This window comes from Cricetulus griseus, chromosome 4 (assembly GCF_003668045.3).
Source record: "Cricetulus griseus strain 17A/GY chromosome 4, alternate assembly CriGri-PICRH-1.0, whole genome shotgun sequence".
Lineage (NCBI taxonomy): Eukaryota > Metazoa > Chordata > Mammalia > Rodentia > Cricetidae > Cricetulus > Cricetulus griseus.
In genome coordinates this window covers 59,518,381-59,537,258 of record NC_048597.1, presented here as the reverse complement: position 1 = coordinate 59,537,258, position 18,878 = coordinate 59,518,381, and the positions used below count along the sequence as shown (strand labels likewise).

Sequence of the window (18,878 nt, the reverse complement as noted above, 5' to 3'; positions counted from 1 at the left end):
GGATTCTGGGTTTGAGCTCTGCCAACAAAGAAAAGAAATGGTAACAGTAGTTAACATTGCTGGATAGTGGGCCTATAGATAATTTTACACTTGCATGTATTTCCAAACTTTTAAACTGGATGTGTAGATGTTTTATAATTGTGCTATGCAACCACTCCATTGTGTTTATCAGGGAATCGAAAAGGAAAGTATCCACATAGGGGCTGTGAATTGAATTGAAGCTTAAAGGCCAGGTCAACTATCTTAGTCGCCATGACCATGGCAACTCTCATAAAGAAAACAATTGGGGCTGGCTTACAGTTTCAGATGTTTAGTCCATTATCATCATGGCGGGAAGCATGGTGGCATGCAGGCAGACATGGTGCTGGAGATGGAGCTGAAAGTTCTACATGTGGATCCACGGGCAGCAGGAAGTGAGTTGATTGGAGCTTCTGAGACCTCAAAGCCCACCCCATAATTACACACTTCCTCCAACAAAGCCACACCTACTCTTACAAGGCCACACCTCCTAATAATGCTGTTCCCTATGGACCAAGTATTCAAACATATGACCCTATGGGGGCCATTACCATTCAAACTTCCCACACCAACTATGAGTAAGCATAGACAATGGAGAAGATCTGTAGCAGATATAAGTATTGCTCTTTTATTTAGCTTTGAGACAGCGGCTTGCTAATGCCCAAACTCTGAATCCTCCTGCCTCAGCCACTTGTTCATCCACACATCTCATGATATAAGTTATTTCTAATGGGCATCCCGGAGAGCTGTCCCATGGCCTCAATAGCCTAGAGGTTTCTTGCCATTCATTTGGAGTCCTAGCAGAACTTCCTTGAACGATTATCTCCTCTTGGGTTCCTAAGAAAGCAGGAGTGTTAGGCCAGAGGGGAAATGACAATGATTGTGGCTGATGGTGATCCTGCAAGGGTATCCATGTGCCTCCATCTGCTCATCCTTCCCTGGGCTGCAGCACTCTCAGTCTCTCTCACAACATCTCTCATCCTGCATCTACAGTGAAGAAGAGTCGTCACTGATTGCAGTGAGATGATGGTTCAGACGGAGAACTAGCCAGTGGCAGTAAAGCTTCAACTTAGCCTAGTGTTTTTCTTTAGTGCGGGAGGAAATTATGGTATATGCCTGGAGAAACACTCCCCTCAAAAAACGTTTAGTAGCTGGTTCCCTTAAGATCAAACCAAACAAATAACCTCCTCCAACTCTGCCCATGTTGCTTCCACATCTTGAAGTACAACAGTCCTTGAGTCATAGAATATCAGTAGACTATAAAATACAAATTTGAAGATTTTAAATAGATAAATATCTGACCGTTTCCTAGTGGGCTCCACATTCCTTCCACCAAATACCCATAACAGGAGAGATGCCTCAGTGTGTAAGAGGAACATGCTGCTTTTCCAGAGGACCTGAGTTCGTTTCCCAGCACCCACATCAGGCAGCTTTGAAGGTTCCAGTGTCTCTGGACCCCTGAGCACATATGTGCACAAACCCCCATACAACATGTGAGCATATACACCACACATGTACACTCACACTTAAAAATGTAAAAAATAGGGCTGGAGAGATGGCTCAGAGGTTAAGAGCACTGTCTGCTCTTCCAGAGGTCCTGAGTTCAATTCCCAGCAACCATATGGTGGCTCACAACCATCCATTATGAGATTTGGTGCCCTCTTCTGGTGTGCAGATATACATGGAAGCAGAATGTTATATACATAATAAATAAATAAATAAATAAATAAATGTGAAAATATTTTAAATGGCCATAAAATTATTAACCAGAAATGATTAAGAGTCACCCCAACTGGGCTGCCTTGTGGGACTGAGATTGGGTTCACAAGCTATGCTGCCACTGGGGCCGTACTGATATGAGTGGCTTTTGCTGTCACCACGGGTCATGTTGGTGTCCAGGGTCCATGCTGCCATCAGAGACATCTGGATCTGAGTATCCGGAGCTACCACTGGGAACAAGGATGTCGCCCAAGCTAAGCTGCTGCCTGAGGCCATGTCTGGGTCTGTGGCCCAGCTGCAGCTCGGGTCTGCATTGAACTCTGTGGCACAGGTTACCACTAGGGCCCATACAGAGGCCTTGAACCAGACCGATGACTCATTGCAACGCACAGTTAGTCGCCAGTCAAGCTGATGGAAAAAGGGGTATACTACGTGACACATTGAAGCCTCCAATGCCATCAAGATGGATGAAGAGCTGATGGAGAGGCAGGAGAGGAGGAAAAGCAGAGATTTCTCTGTTTCGGGTGGGATTTTTGTTCTGTTTTGGTTTATTGTTTTTTTTTTTTGTTTTTGCTTGTTTTGGTTTTTTGTTCTTGCTTTTGTTTGTTTGCTTGCTTGCTTACTTTGCTTTGTTTTCTTTCATGGGGGGGATACAATAGGGATGAGCGGGGAATATGGAGGGACCGGCAGGTAAAGAGAATTGGGATACATGATGTGAAAACCCCAAAGTTTCAATAAAGAAGTCACCCCAAAAGGTAATTGATTGCTATGAAACCAGGGTGGGCACATCTGGCTATTGAATTCTTCTCTGAGTTTTCAGGTCACTAAGGGCAAGTCAATAACGGATGGATGACACAAGAAGAAATGCGATGTTCAGTAATAACTAGTGGTCTTTATGGGCAATGTCATAAACTGAGTGTTTTAAACATAAATTTTTAAATTTTTTTTGCATTGGTGTTTTGCCTGCATGTGTGTCTGTGTGAAGGCGTCAGATCTTAGAGTTACAGACAGTTGTGAGCTGCCATGTAGGCGATGGGAATTAAACCCAGGTCCTCTGGAAGAACAGTCAGTGCTCCTAACCACTGGGCCATCCCTCCAGCCCCATAAACTGAATACTTTAAAGGAATTTTTTTTTTTGTCAATTTCAGTAAGTCGAGAACTTTCTTTTAGGAAAAAATTTCTCCCAATGTCAGCATCAGCATACAAACACACACACACACACACACACACACACACACACACACACACACATCCAAAGAAGACTAGAGGCCCAAACAGAATGGCTCTCATATAGATTATACTGTGTTATAACTCAGGGAAAGAACACATGCTTGTCACACACATGACCCTGGGTTCAAGTCTCAATCATCAGTCAGCAGCAATGGCGGAGGGACAGAATGTCAAAACATACATAGCCAACCCTAACTAACTACAAACCAGGTAGTTAAGAGGGTGGACACTGGAGGCTTTCTTCTCTTTTTTTTTTTTTTTTAACTGAAATTTAGATTTCTAGACAAGTACACATTCACAGAAATTCATAAGAATTTCTGCCCAAGAAATCTAATATACTCATTTGAAGATGTGAAACGTGGAACCAGGAGAAAAGAGATTTGACCCAAATGTATTTGGAAGCTATTGCTTCAGCTATGCCAGCATACTGGGCCAGCTCACGGAGACTCCCAAGGCAGGTTCCAAGGCACGCCATTCGCATGACTAGAAGATTCCTGGGTTTCATATCTGCATTCCAGGGTCTGGTGACCTACTCCGAGATAGGATGATGGAAGCCTGCCACCTTCCTGGGTTTGTGGTCCTGCACGCTGATGGATTTGAGTGATGTGTTCCTACACACTGATGGATTTGAGTGAGAGGTTGCTTCAACAGCTGATACCCCACTGGTCGCAGGGGTGAATTAATAGGACCCTGATACATAAAGGAGTTTGTTAGTAGAATTGGGTTTGGGTTCTGCTTTTGGCTTTTAATCTATGTTTCTCCTTTTCTCACTTAGAAACAAACAAACAAACACAAACCTTGGATAAAAAAGAAGAAAACCTTTATGGAACCGGTCTCATTCATAGCCACCGTGCATGCCTATCACCCTCCTCTGAGCCTGCTAGTTTAAAAGTCTGGAATCCATCAATTTCTTCCCTTGGGGCCTTTGAAATAACTATAATTAACTCTTCTATGGGCATTGGGATACAACAGTATCACACACAGAAGTCAAAGAATCATCCCCTGAGGGATGGTCTGTCTTTGCACCAGAGACCACAAGTCCCTTAAGCCAAGACTATTTCCTGCTAGCCTCTTGCATAAAGTTGGCTAATCATTGGTCCCCACAACTACCAACCAAGAAGCAGCTTCCGGTTCTGACAGACCTTCAGTGCTCATGTGTCTGAGACTCCTCCAATCAGTGGGGGAGGGGGAAAGAACCTGAGGCTGGATAAAAAGTGGTTGAAAAAATGAGATTGGGGCAAATGGAGAAGCTCCCTCTGAGTGTTCCTACTGATGGAGATGTATGAGTCTGCCTGTCTCTCACAACTCCCCTAAGCCATCTTAGGCACAGTGACATACTTAGCCTGCTTAGATGCTCACTGGCAATACAACGCTCTTTCAGCAACATCACGCTGGTACCTGGATATCAGTCATGATGGTAATATTTACACCATGGGAAAAAAATCAGCATAGACTGTAGAGTACTAAGCATGCAAACATCAGGCCCAAGTCTTTAAGCCAGGGAGATTATCTTCCCTCCTTCCTCTGTTTAGTTATTCCCTCTTCATCTGTTTGTTTTCTCTTTCTTCTGCAACTTTGGCATCTTAGGTCCCCTAGAGCCAGTTTCCTGGGCTTTGTTCTATTGATTCTTATCTTGTTGCGCGTGGTTCCTATGATTCGGATACTTGCTTTACACTTGATTTCTAACCATTTCTTTTAACTCATCCAATGTACTATTTTAGTTCATTTGATTTCTAGGATGCTTATTTATTTATTTGTTTATTTTTCCGAGATAGGGTTTTCTGTGTAGCCCTAGCTGTCCTGAAACTCCCTCTGCAGACTAGGCTGGCTTTGAACTCAGAGATCTGCCTGCCTCTGCCTCCCACGGGCTGGGATTAAAGGCATGAGCCACCACCACTGCCTGTGCATTGTTTTTGGATATATTTTTCTGGCCTGATGAGTCCCATAGAGGTATTACTGTCCTCTGCAGCTCAGCTCCTAAGATCCCAGAAGCCAAAAAAAAACAAAAAAACAAAAACAAAAAACAAAACAAAACAAAACAAAAACCCTGTCAGTAAAGGCCATGACAAAGACAACTAAAAAAAAAAAAAAAAAAAGTTTTTAGATTTATCTTTGTTATTTCATGAGTGATTTGCCTGCATGCTCGTCTGTGCACCAAATGTGTGCTTGATACCCAAGGAGATCGCCACCCTCCATGTGGGTGCTGGGAATAGAACCCATGTCTTTCACGACAAGTGCCCTTAACCACTGAGCAAACTCTCCAGCCCATGAACAAGACAATTTATAAAAGAAAGCATTTGATTGAGCGTATGCTTTTGGCGGGTTAGAGCCCATGATGGCTGAGCAAAGGCATGGCAGCAGGAACAGCCGAGAGCTCTCATCTTGATCCACAAGCAGGTGGCAGAGAGCACATTAGAGATGGTGAGAGTCTATTAAAACTCAAAGGTCATCCACGATGTCACAACAGAAGGTCTAACACACCCTCACTTCTCCAGGATCTGCCTCCATCATTCTTATTGGGAGGACTATCTATCGGGTGAAAAGTTTACGTACCACAACATTGGGTTTCTCCGCCGATGCAATAAATCAGATCAGGCTGAATTAAAAACCCAGGTTTAATGAGCAAACCACCCTGGGTAAAAATTCTCAGGGGAAGAAAACAAGAGAGAAATCACACCGCGGGTCTGGGAGTTTGGGCTTAAATACCCGTAAGTAGTTCCGGGAGAGGAACCTACTCTTTGCGGCTTTCTGAGGGCGGGGTCTGGAATGGGGCGAGTGGGCTGGGTTCCCAGTCAAACTTCTGGGCGGGGTTTGGAATGGGTGAGTGAGACCCGAGTGGAGATTCCCAACATCAAGCTCAGGCTGAGAACGGAGGTAGCAAATCTACCAAGTTAGCAAAACCTAGACAACCCACAAACTGTCTTTTAATATAAAAGACACACTTGATCTGCTGGCCCTGGCTGATTCCTCATTTGCTACTGACATGATTTAACTTCTATTCAGCTCTGATTTCATTGCAGAAAAATCTTCAAAGTTGTATGTGTTAAAGAAATACTCTGGGCTTGTTGGATTTACTTTAAAATTGTGTTTTTGGGCCAGCAAAAATGCCTCAGTGAGCTAAGGTGTGTGTTTCCAAGCCTGATAATCTTAGTTCAAACTTGAGGGCCCACATGGAGAACTAAGTCCTACAATTTGTCCTATGACCTCCACATACATGTTGTGCTATAGTTGTGCATGTACACATGCATTATACATACACACACACATAAATAAATGTATATAACTAAAAACCAAAATTGTGTTTATAAGGAAAATAAGTGATTGAAAAGACAGTACTTATTGACAAAAGACGAAAGAGTTATTCTGTCCCATTGCTCACTCAGCAAAACACATTAGAGGTAGCCACATTACTCTCATAGGAGTTTTCAGAGAACATAATGGAGGAGGCAGTAAGCAGAACTTGGCATTTCCATTTCAGAGTCTGTAAAATGAGACCTCATTTCAGTGGCCTCACAGGTTGTTGATAACCTGTGGGGGCAAAGGAGGACCAGAGATAGATGCTTCTTATCCAGAGTCCCCCAGAATGGACCCCACCCAGGATAGGCCTGGGCCTAGAAGGAGGTTCAAAGGTAATGAACAGCCCAAGTCCCCAGGTCTCCTCCCACCATCCAATAAGAGCCCTGTGGTCTCTTAGAACAGACTCACTTCCTGTCCACATTGACTCCAGCACCAGGCCTGTTGGCCTAGCACTTAGGAGAGCTGTTCAACAAACACTGGTTGACAAATCCATTCTCTGCTGTGTTATAGACGGCACTGCTGTGCTGTGGCTGACCTTGGACTTGCAATTCAATCTAGACTGGAGACTGACGTTCAAGTTGTGCAGGAAGATTCCCACTCAACAGAAGGGCTCACACTTGACCTTCTTATATTTTTGGTTGTGAGCCTAGCCTTTAACGGCTGAACTATCCCTCCAGTCCACACTTGACATTCTTAGGAGATCTTGGGTCCTGCTGGTTCACACAGCAGTTTCTTTTTAAGGAGCTATGCTCCATGGCAATGGGTGTGGCCCAGAAAAAGCTGTCAGTTCTCCTGGGACAGTGACACAGAAAGGCCTTTGCTGGCTTTAAAGAGAGCTCAAGGTGTTGTGAACATCCTTCTGACTCCAACTGTATGGCAATCTTCAGTTGGGTAATTGTATGTAAATTTTTCTGTTTCTTCCCAAGTGTTCCTCTGCCCTGAGGTCATCTCCGGGCCTGTTAAAGCTCCCTTCAAGGCTGCCAAGTATGATTCAAGGGAAAGATTGGGTGTGTTCTTGCAGCACTCCTCAAGAAAGGTGCTGAGGGATTGGTACAAGACAGTCTTGGGGACCTGTGTCTTTGCAGTGTCCCACAGGCATCTGGAAGACCCAGCCCCAGGACAACATGCTTGCAGGATGAGTGATATTTAAAGGGCCAGCAAACAATTCTGCAGAGGTGCTACACTCTCAAGAGGGCCATGACATTAGAGGCTTAGTATAGAGCTGGGTCTGCAGGCTCTCTGTATTTTCTGGTTAGATCTTGAGCGTGTCTGGTGTGACAGTTTGGGGCAGCAGGGAATCTCTCAGGGAAACTGAGAGCCGTAGTTCCTTAATGATGGGTACAGAGGGTTGCAATAGTTTAAGAATCAGAACGATCACGCCAGCACATACCAGTCAGAGAGCAACTCTAGTCTAAAACCATTTCTGAGCTGAGCTGCCCCTCTGACAGAAGCTGTAACCCCATTGCTGCAAGCCATGTTTTATGGAGTTCTTTTATTAGTCTCTCATGTAAGCCATAGCCACATCATAAAATTAAATACCCCATTCTGTACATCAAGTCCACTGACTTCTCGAGCCCCGATTAACACTGGGCTTTTCCTTCTGGGATTGTATTACAGTAACGTTATAACTGACAGCAAAGAACTCTTTGCATGAATCAGTCAAATCCTTCAGACTCACAGGCTTATTCTCAAATCACAGCATGTCTCGGGTATGTCCCTCTTTCTCTGAAGTCTTCTTGGCAGCTTCCCATTAATCTCTGTATCTTTTACCCTGCCCCTTCTCCTTCCATTGGACCTCTCAAGTTGCCATAGGGTCAAGAATGACCCAGTACTTGCCTAGAGTCACAGGTTAGGGTAGCCCCAATTCACCCCTGAGAATAAATTTAGCGTGTAGGTGATATCCCAGATGGAGAAGTTATCTTTAGCCTGGCAGAGGTGGGGAGTCAGTCCAGGCCATGGTGCAAACAGCAGAGGGAGGAGAGAAGGGGGAGGAAGCCAGTCCCTCACCCCCAGACTACAATATACTGTTCAAGTGTGCTCAGTGACAGAGAACTAAATGTCACTATGTGCTTCCTAAAACACCAGGAACACCAGGGAATAATGATCAGTTTCTTTACATCCTGTGGCCCAAGAAGAATTTTAACAGAAAATAGGTCTGCACTGTGGGCCGGCCATATAAAACCTCAAACACACGTCCTTTAAAATGAGCAACAAACCGGCGAGATGCCCAGCCTTCCCCATTCATATCTGCTCACTGCTTGCTCATTAGTTCTGTTGCCTGCAGGTGTAAAGGTTTAAGACTTAAGAAAAATGTGTGGAAAAAAACATGGAACCGTTATGTGGCATGAATTAAGGAAAGGGTCAGGGGTATTCTATTTTAAAGCTGGGCTTCCTCAGTTCACTCCAGCAATCCCAAGGGCAAGAAGACACTAAACCTCACAAGGAAGACACCAATAACTTGCCTCATTCTCACGCTGATGTAAGAAATCCTTTGCCAGGTCTGTCTGGAGGCACAAGTCTATATCCCCAGCTACTTGGGAGACTGATGCAGGGAGAACAAGTTCAGGCTTGTCTGGGCTACAGAGTGGGTTCAAAGCCAACCTGGGCTACTCAGTGAGATCCAGTGTCAAAAATAAAGGGGGAAAAAGAAAGAGGAGGGAGTAGAGATATAGTTCAGTGCCCAGCAAGCATGAGACCTTAGGCTAAATCTCTCTAACTATTAAAAAGAAGAAACAAATAAAAGGAAGAAGGAGGGAAAGAAGGAAGGAAGGGGAGAGGGAGGAAAGAGTTTTTTACTTGCTAAAATCCTTCCCTGTTAAGAGTCTGTACCCAGAGCCTCCCATTTGGCTTTCGTCATAGAATAACTCATTCGAATCTTTTGTCAAACTATCTGGACACTTGCTGGTTATTATTAGGGCAAGTCTAGAGCCTCAGCTGAACTTAAGATGGGTTCTGACATGTCTGAGCTTGTCTGACAGCTGTGTGGGAGGCCCCAGTCTCCTGGGAGGTAGCCTGTGTTGTGGGACAGGAGACAGAGGCCCCAGTTAATCCAGGAAGACAGTCTTAGATGCTGGGGAAGAGCAACTGATTTAAGAATCTTTCAGTCACACATGCTTTGGACTTCTATCTGAGTCCCATTGCGGAGCAATGAGGCCATAAGAAAGAATTGAAAAGACTGCTTAGTGAGTGAGGTCTTGTGTGATGAACAGCGTGGAGGAGTAGAGCTGGGACTCTGATGCTGGACCATCACACAGTAGGGAAAAAGACTGGATAGCCCCCATAGGGTATCCTCAGGGATACCTTGGGGGTACTCGAGGAAACTCTTAGGCCTAGCCAGCCTTTGCTCTAGGAAGACTGTAGGGTATAGTCCCCTCTAGGAGGTCATTGGTCCTTGAGAACCTAAGTGAATTGAACTTTCTTTGCTATGCCTCAATCATTAAGCCTCTTTGTATCCTTTCCTTCTCTGGACTAAATGATGCTGGTTGCATGGTGGCTCTACAGAGTAGCTTCTACTTTGTCAGTGCATGAGGACATTTTGCTTCTCCTACTCATCCCCATGACTCCTGCTCACCCCAACACGATATAGCAGAGTAATTGCAGAGCATTCATAAATACTTCAGTGAGCATCTACCCACTAAATAATTGTTGTATCAGCCACAGTTATCTCCCTGTGAGCCATCCTGACAGCCTATTAGCAGTATCTATCCACGTTGTGACCAACTGTGATTCCTTCTATCTTTCTTCGACTGTCTTTGCGTCACACCTGCCTTGTCTAGGTAGTACAGGAGAGGTTCAGAGCACAGTGAGCCACACTGTCATGATACTTAGCATCATTCAGAATATGTAAGACTAATTCTATGATTTTCAAAGCCGTGAACCCTAATCCTCAGTTTTAGAAACCAATGATCATCATGTAAACATTACCTACAAATGCATTAACTTCATAGCAACCTTTTGAGGTTGTCATAAAAATGCAAAATAGTGTGTGTGTGTGTGTGTGTGTGTGTGTGTGTGTGTGTGCGCACGCGTGCACGCATGCATAACAGATCTTTGAAAAAGGAAATTATTTGAGAGAGAGGAGATACGAAGAGGTGTATCACATAGCCTACATTTGCTCCAAACTCATTATATAGCTGAGGATAACCTTGAACTTCCAACTCTTCTGCCTCTATCTCCTGAGTGCTAGTGTGACAGGTGTGCATCACTATGCTTGGTCTTACATGTACCTGGAACTTGAAGCCAGAACTTCATTCCTGCTAGGAAAACACTCTACAAATGAAGCTACATTGCCAGCTCTCAGAAAGTTCCCAGTAATGATTGTAACTTGGAGGGAGGGAGATGATTACTTAAGCTGTATGTGATTGGGGGTAGAATTTTCTTCGTATTCCTCTTTTACCTCTTTGGGTTTTTTGTTTGTTTTGTTTGTTGGGTTTTTGTTTTTGTTTTATTTATTTATTTATTTATTTTTGGCAGGATCTCACTCTGCAGCCCTGGCTGACCCAGAATTTGCTATGTAGACCAACCAAGCTATTCTTGAACTTATCATAGAGATCACAGAAGCCTGCCCCTACCTCCCAAGCACTGGAATTATTCAAATTTAAATTTTATTTAGGGCTTGACTCCTGTTAAATCAAAACTGACCCTTCTTTTTATTTTATGAACCTTTTGTCTGCATATCTGTGCCTTTTTCATGTCTGGTGCCCACAGAGGCCAACAGAGGGTATGAAGATGCCCTGAAAACGGAGTTAGATTCATGAGTTACCATGTAGGTGCTGGGAATTGATCCCCCAATCCTCTGGGAGAGCAGCCAGTGCTCTTAACTGCTGAGCCATCTCTCCAGCCACTCATTCTACTTTTAAAACTATATCTGTGTATTAGTTTTCTAATTAATCATCTTTAAAAATCTAGTTTAACAAAAAATCAAAACAAAGAACAAAACAGCCCTGACCCCCCAGCAATGGGGCCAGAAAGCACATATTGCTGGTGCTGTACCCGGTAGAGTCAAATGTCCAGCATGTGCTGGCTCCGTGGAATGTTTCACTGCATTCAAGGTGGATTGTGCAACTACTAGCCTGGCTCGAAGCCCTCACAACATTCTCCCCCATAACTAGGGCAACACGACTTCCGTTTGTTGACTCGTCGCTAGGTCCAGGCCCTGCGACTAATCCTGCTTCATGTCTGGAGGGATTTTAAGGGCTAGCATCTTAGGTTACTTAGCCTCAGCCAGCCTGGTTGCTAGGCCTGTTCTAGTCTTTGTGTTCTCTTGGCAGAGTGGTATAGACCTTCCCTGGTGGGGACACAGATGACCATTTTGAGCCTGCCTGGTTTTGAAATTCATGAAGGGATAATAAATACCTGTGAGATGAGAAGCCCCACTCCCCCATGCACCTATGTATTCACCAAACACAGTTTCCAAGCACCTTGTGTACCTATGCACACCTTGTGTGCAAAATAGCAAACCAGGTCTGGGGCAAAAGCAAGTGTGAAGAGAAGGACTGTGCCAGGCAGTCTAGTAGCACAGGCAGGTGGAGCCCAACCCCACAGGGCTCTCAGACAGAGAGGCAGGTTTGGTATGAGGGAGGCAAAAGGAAGGACTGACTTTAGTCTCAGTCTGGGAGATAAGGAGTGCATCTGGGAGGGATGGGAGGAAGAGATAAAGATTTTTTTTTTTAATAATTTACTTTTATTTCACTTGCATTGGTATTTTGCCTGCATGTATGTCTGTGTGAGGGTATCAGATCTTAGAGTTACAAACAGGTATGAGCTGCCGTGTGGATGCTGGGAATTGAACCCAGGTTCTAAAGAAGAACAGCCAGTGCTCTTAACCGCTGAACCATTTCTTCAGCCCAGAGAGCAGGTTGTTATTAGATGGTTGCAATGGGGATTTCAGTAGCTGTGAGCAGAATGTTCCAGATCAAGGAAGTAGACTGTGAAGGCAACCCCACTCTGCCCTTCTGTCCCCCGATTCCTTGGAGAAGTGGAAGGTGAAAGCAGCTTGTCCTGAGAGACAGTTCTGGTCAGGGTTTGTTCTGTTCGAAACTCCTACCTTCCCACCACTGTGTCTAGTGAACATCTACTTGTGTTGGTTATATGTCTCCTTGCTGTGATGAAATAACAAAACAAAACACACACACACACACACACACACACACACACACACACACATAACAACAAAGAATATTAAGGAAGCAAGGGTTCATTTTGGCTCGTGGTTTGAAGGAATGTCTCCATTCCTTCAAGGAAGGCTTGACATGGGGAGTGCAAGGCAGCCGGTGACCTTGCATCTCAACCAAGAAATAGAGAATGACAAACAGTAGGGCTTAGCTTCTTTCCTCCTTCTTACTCAGTCCAAGCTCCCAGCATAGGATGGTGGTAACATTCATGGTGGGTCTTCCTTCTTGAGTAGTTTCCCTGGAAACATCCCAAGTTACAGCCATCATATCTCATAGGTGATTCTAAATCAGTCACATGACAGTGAACCCATCCCCCCCTACCCCCCACTTCCCCACCCCCCCCCCCTACCTCCCACTCCCCCACTCCCCCACCCCCCATCCCCGCTTTCAAGACCATGATACCTCGGTGACTTTCCCAGGCAAGATGGCAGCCCTGCCCACTGTATTCCCGTTGCTAGAAAAGTTGGGAAATTGAGAAGTTAAGTGAGTGGGCTCTGCTACTATTTGCTGAAGTTCAGGTTACTTTTTTGTGTGTAGTACTGGGGGATCAAACCCTGAGCCAGGACTCTACCACTGAACCGTGTCTCCTGCTTCTACAGGTCCTACTGAAGGTCAGCCACGGCCTTTCTGACTCATCTTATATCACTTAGTGCAATATTCTGGCTAGGAATGGCACCTCCGTGAGGTCACCATAGACTAAGCAAGTCAGTGAGGATAAGGCAATCTTCAGCCTCTGTGCCTGCTTTGGGGCCTTATAACCCTAGGCTGTGGTTACTCTGTAATCCACCCTCTGTGACTTTGAGAGGGGCCAGACCAGAGCTAATAAATCTTGAATTTATTTCTGCAAGTGATTAAAGGCGTTCTCACAGTAGAGTCTTCGAAGGGATGGGCCCAAATGCTTCGGGAGAGCAAACGCACAGGGAAAGAGCCGGTAGGTGGAAAAGTAAACCCACGGGATCGATCAGAGTTGCCACATTCAGAGGAGAAATGGCGCCTGAGTCCCGTTCCACGTCTTCAATTAGGATCTGGGCGCTGGATTTCCAGGCTGCCCTGCGCCCGCCCCGTGCCGGGTCACAGCGCGGACCTCCCACCCACGCGGGCCAGCAGCCGGCCAGGCTGGGCGCGGCAGGAAGGGGAGCCAGCTCCCAGCACCCTGATCCTTAACTGCCGCTTCCAAAGCCCTGGCTGATCCTAATCAGTGTGGGAAAGGAGCGCCCGGGCCCAGCCCGCCGCCGGAGACGCCGCCTCTTTTCATAAACTTTATCGCCGCGGTGCACAGTCCCTGATAAAGCACCATAAATAAACGAGCAGGCTGGAGTGTGCGGCTGGCCGGAGGCTGCCGGAGCGTACGCCCTGCCCCGGCCCGCAGCTCCCGGGGGAAATGAATCATGTGCCAAGCTCCAGAAGGATCGAGCTCTTCCCCCCTCTGCAAGCGCAATGCTATAAATAAGAATGCAAACCTCCTCTCCTTGGCAGCATTTAGAAGGACTAGGAGTTTCCTTGTGGCTGCCGGCCACCCTTCTGGCCTGGGAGCTAGGAGGTTCTTGCTTACCCTCCTGCTTCAGGTCAAGTTCCTTGGGCCTGGGTTGGGCCTGGGCTTGTGGCTCCATTATCACAAATTCCTCTGGCTCTTGCACAACACCCAGGCTGGAGCCGGGAAGGGAGGGGCAAAGGAAGTCTCTAGTGGCAGGTGATAAAGAGAACTTGGTTCCACAAGAGCTGCAGTGGACCCTTCTGCACGGATAGCCTGTTACAGCCAACTCATAGCAGAAGCCCGGGTGCCAGGCTGGCTTGTGTCCAGTTTACTCAAGCGAAGGAGACAGTTCACAGAAGGAGACAGGCTCTGATGGAAAGGGAGGGGAGGGGGCCTTCACCCCACCCCACCCTATCCTTACCCAACCCACCACCGAGAGAGTGTGTTCCATAAAGAACCTGAGAAGTTATTCAACATCTTCTATCCTTTGATTCTTAAAAATATTTTTATTTTAAATTATGCATATGTCTATGTGTCTGTGTGTACATACATATGTGTATATAGTACAGGTGTCCCAGGCCAAAGCATCAGCTCCCCTGGAGCTGGAGTTATAGATGGTTGTGATCTGTCTCTATGGGTGCTAGGAACTGAACTCAGGTCTTGTGCAGGGTCAGTATGAGCTCTTAAGCACTGAGCCAGCTGTCCTCAGTCTTTGACACCCCCCCCACACACACACATCTTGGGGGATCTCTACATTAACCAGTAGTACAATTTAAAAACAAGCTGTGTTCTACATCATGAGTGTGAAGACATCTCAAAAGACAGGTGTGCCACCAGATTGTACCAAATCAGTACTAAGGCCCAGTTTCCAGTCTTTGCCCTCCAGCTGCAACTACCTGGCTCTGTGGCCCTGTAGCCTTTGCACGACACCACCACCACCACCACCACCACCACAGTAGCCTCATGTGTCTAATGACTCTAAAAGCTCCCCTAGCGTGCCTACTACTCTCTGGAAAGCACACACCTCTTTAGAAACTCCTCCATTTCTGGGCTGTCCCACCATAACTCATTCTGATGAAACTCTGTTCTGCCTAATTGAAAGAAGCCAGAGCTGGGAGAGTTTCCATAACTGACCCCTGCCTCAGGAGGCTAGCACAAAGACTGCTGCTCACAGGAATGGCGGGGTTGAGGGCACTCCAGTTGGGATGAGGTCATCCTGTAAGGGGGAAGGAGCTAAAAACAAAACCCAATAAACTCTAACAGCTTCGGCTCAGCACTTCTCTGACCCAAACTATAAGGCCCATTGTGGCAAATGGCTCTGCTTCCTATGGGAGGGAAGGACCAATTGGCTCGAAACATCTCTTCCAGTATGTGCAAATGCTGCTTTCGGGGGTGGGGTGGTTAAGAGGAAAAGAGTCTCTGCTGGCAGAGGTTCTATAAAGGGCACAGCCAACATAAGTGTCCTCATAAGACTCCCTAGTTGACGCTGGGAGTGTGGGTTGGGTGCCAATCCTACTAGCCATGGCTGAGAAGAGCTGAGTGAAGACAGAAGGGAACAAAGGCTGGGTTCTTTCAGACCCCCCTTGTGACACTGAATGTCCCTAGGACCATGCGGGCCCCAGACAGCCTTCATTTCCTGCTCTCCGGACAGAAGGGCACTCAATCTTGTTTCCTTCATTTGCATAATGTCAAAAATGAGTCACGTTGTCCTGTCATTTGTTGAGAAATATTGGCAAGGGGTTCCAATTGTGGTTGGAGTCAAGTCCTTTAAAAGGAACAAGCATGGTGCCTGACTCGGTCACTGACTTATTATCTGGACGTGAACCAGTCTCTGGGCCTCAGTTTCCCTGTCTGCACAGCCTAAATATTCTAGAGATTTCTTCCCACTCTGCACTACAATAACTCTGCTGTACATGAGGGGTTTTTGAGATCAAGCAAGACTTTCAACTTTCCAGAACAGAGTTAGGAAAGGGAAACATGGAAACACTTGTCTCCTCCAGAAATTGTTCTAAGGTCCAGTTTTGCCCACTACTATAAAGATTGGCAACCAGAGAAAACATTAAAACGTAGGCTTGAACATCAATAGGGGCCCACTTGCTGTGTTAACCCTTTCAACAGTATGATAAAAATGCCTGAAAGAAACAATGCCAAAGGAAGAAAATTTTTTGTCTTGTTTTAGTTAGGTTGTTTTGTTTTGCTTTGTTTTGTTTTTAGCTCATGGATTCAGAGATTTCAGACCCTGGTCATCTGACTGCATTGCTTTAAGCTTATGGCAAGACAGAGGCATCATGGCTGACATCATGGCTGAAAGATACAGCGAAGAGAAGGCTGCCCATTTGATGGCTACTAGGAAGCAAAGAGAAACAGGAAGGGTTAGGGAGACAGTATATCTTTCTGGGGCACATGCTTCCTCCAACGAGGCTATATCTCCAATAATGTCATCATAGTATGAATCCATCAAGGGATTAATCCACCAGTTTGCTTAGAACCCTCAGGATCCAATAATTTCTCAAATGACTGGGCCCGCTAAGCTGGGTACCAATGTTTCCACACATAAGCCACTTGGGGGGAGGGGGTTAAATCCAAACCATAATAATTACTAACTAGTGTACAAGAGTAGACTCTTCACCCTGGTGGCACAGAATCTGTAGAATGTAAGGAAAATCACACCCACCCTGCACACAAGAACAAATCAATTATTTACCTGCTTTAGCAGATGGCTTCAGGAATCCCCAGTCATCCTCACTCGGGGATCTTGCTAAGAATTCCTCCTCTGGAGGACAACAAAATGCTGAGCCTGTGTTTTCCTAATTTGTAAAGAGGAAACACCACTGTCCCCCAACAAAGCTTCATGGGGAGGAGGTGATAAATTGATCTGTGCTATAGAATCCATTGGTTCTCTGCCTAGCAGGCATCATTTAATATTAATGCAGCCCTATTATCATCATCTGCCACAATCATGCCCTATTCTGCTACGTGGGATGTAAATTCCTCTAAGACAGAAGCTGTCCTGTCTGTGAAATTCCCGTAGCAAACCCTTCTGGTAAGCCAGCACTGTACGATTTCATACTTGCCTGCTAGAAACATAATGAGTCCCCACGGAGACCAAAGGGAAGGCAGGAGGCAGCTCGGCAGGCTCTCAGAAGGTAATAATTGCCCGGGCAGGAATGCACCAAACGATACCCCTGTGGCTTTAAAAGGCAATGTAACTTTCCCAAGCATCCCCCTCTCTTCCAAAGTAGATTGTAACAGAGAAATTAGCTCATTGAAAGAAAGCAAGGTTCAGGGGAAAGCTTTGGACAGGGTTGTATTAAATAAGGTCAGTCTATTTGGCACAAGGAACCGTACGTACCTCAATTCTGATATCAACTGTTAAAAAAGAGATTAGATTAGACACCCTGGTCCTTAATCTTCCTGGGCTCATGCAGCCTTTGGGACTCCAATATAAGCTATGGTTCCTGTCTCCAGATGGTCCCAATGTGCTGGACACAAAATGATGTCATTTTCCTTACAATTTTGGGACTTCGAAGGAGCCTTTGTTATGGACCCAAAGAAACTGAACTCGCCTCTCTTCAGAGCCCCTTCTGCTTAATTGGCTTCAAGCAAGAGGCCTTGACTACTCGGCAAAGCCCCTCTAAGTTGATGAAGAAGCCAAGTGTTCTTCCCACAGATGCTGTGAACATGACTGATTCGGACAGCCAGTTGAGGCTCTGTTTGGAAAGCAGCACTCCTCAAAAGCAGCTGTGCAGACTGCCAGCATGAAACTCAGTTTTTTCTTTCCTGGGAAAAGGGGAATAGGGAGCATGGGAGGTCTAGAAAAGGCAAGGAGAAAGCCAGGGGTATGACCAAAACGTGCAGACAACACAGGACTTGAAACTTGCCTAAGACAGCTGGGAGAACAAGCCAGACGGTGTCTCAGTAGGTAGGCAAGCTCTTCACAGCACCTGTGCAGGCCTTATTGAGGGTTTGTGTTGATTTGTTAGCTTTGTCAACTTGGCACAAACTAGAATCATCTGAGAAGGAGCCTCAATCAACAAAATGCCCCCATCAGATTGACCTGTGGGATGTTTTCTTGATTGATGATTGATGTAGGACAGCCCAGCCCACTGTGGGTAGTAGCATCCCTGGTCCTGGGGTGTAAAACAAAAGCACACTGAGCAAGCCATTAATAGGAAGTCAGTAAACAGCACCCCTCCATGGCCTCTGCATCAGCTCCTGCCTCCAGGTTCCTGCCCTGACTTTCCTCAGTACTAAATGGTAAATTGTAAAGTGCAAAAAGCCTTTCCCTTCCCAAGTTGCTATTGATCATGGTGTTTTTACAGCAACAGAAACCTAAGACAGAGCCCTTCTTGCTGCTTTAAGGCTGGCCCTACCCCAGATTCATCTCTCTATCAGCCAGGTGGTACAGTGAAGGAGACCTAGAGTAGGGCTGTGGTCAACCTGCCGGGCCTCAGGCAAGAAAGCCTGAAGTGTTATGAATCAGGGGATTTGGAAACTTACTTATTACTGCAGCAGAACCAAACCTAACTTATTAATACATCTTTATTCCTGGGAAGAAGAAAGACGTGGGTGTTCAAAGTGGCCCTCACTAACTTGTAGAGTCACAGATTCTCGAAAAGTCAGCAGGGTCATGTGGACTCTTCCTACATCTCCTTGAAACGGCTTCTCTTGCTGACACTGTCAACAGGGGTCCCCTCTAAACACTGTCACCCAACTAGAACCCAGGGAAGGCCAATGGGTCCATTAGTCATGTCACCTGTGGTGGCTTAAATGGTGGCCTCTCAGAAGACATGCCCAAGTACACACATGCATAGGTACTTGCAGATGTAATTAAATAAGGCTTCCTCTATGAGATCATCCTAGATCACTAGACAAATCCTACACTCAGTCACAAGTGTCCTTACAAGACAGGAAGTGAGAATGGGGCAAGGCTGGAATGAGTCCATAATGAAACTGAGAGAACCCCT

General features: G+C 45.9%; 1 long non-coding RNA gene across 2 annotated transcripts; it reads right to left on the bottom strand.

Annotated features, from left to right (window-relative positions):
• Nucleotides 1–11,847: 11,847 nt before the first annotated feature.
• LOC113835400 lies at nucleotides 11,848–14,040 on the bottom strand. 2 transcript variants are annotated; one of them, XR_003484953.2, is made up of 3 exons: nucleotides 13,898–14,040; nucleotides 12,840–12,891; nucleotides 11,848–12,675 (listed from the first exon to the last, which is right to left on the bottom strand). It is a non-coding gene; the product is annotated as an uncharacterized LOC113835400 (long non-coding RNA). The 2 variants fall into 2 exon arrangements; XR_004769953.1 differs by lacking the exon at nucleotides 13,898–14,040 and adding an exon at nucleotides 13,305–13,891.
• Nucleotides 14,041–18,878: the final 4,838 nt, after the last annotated feature.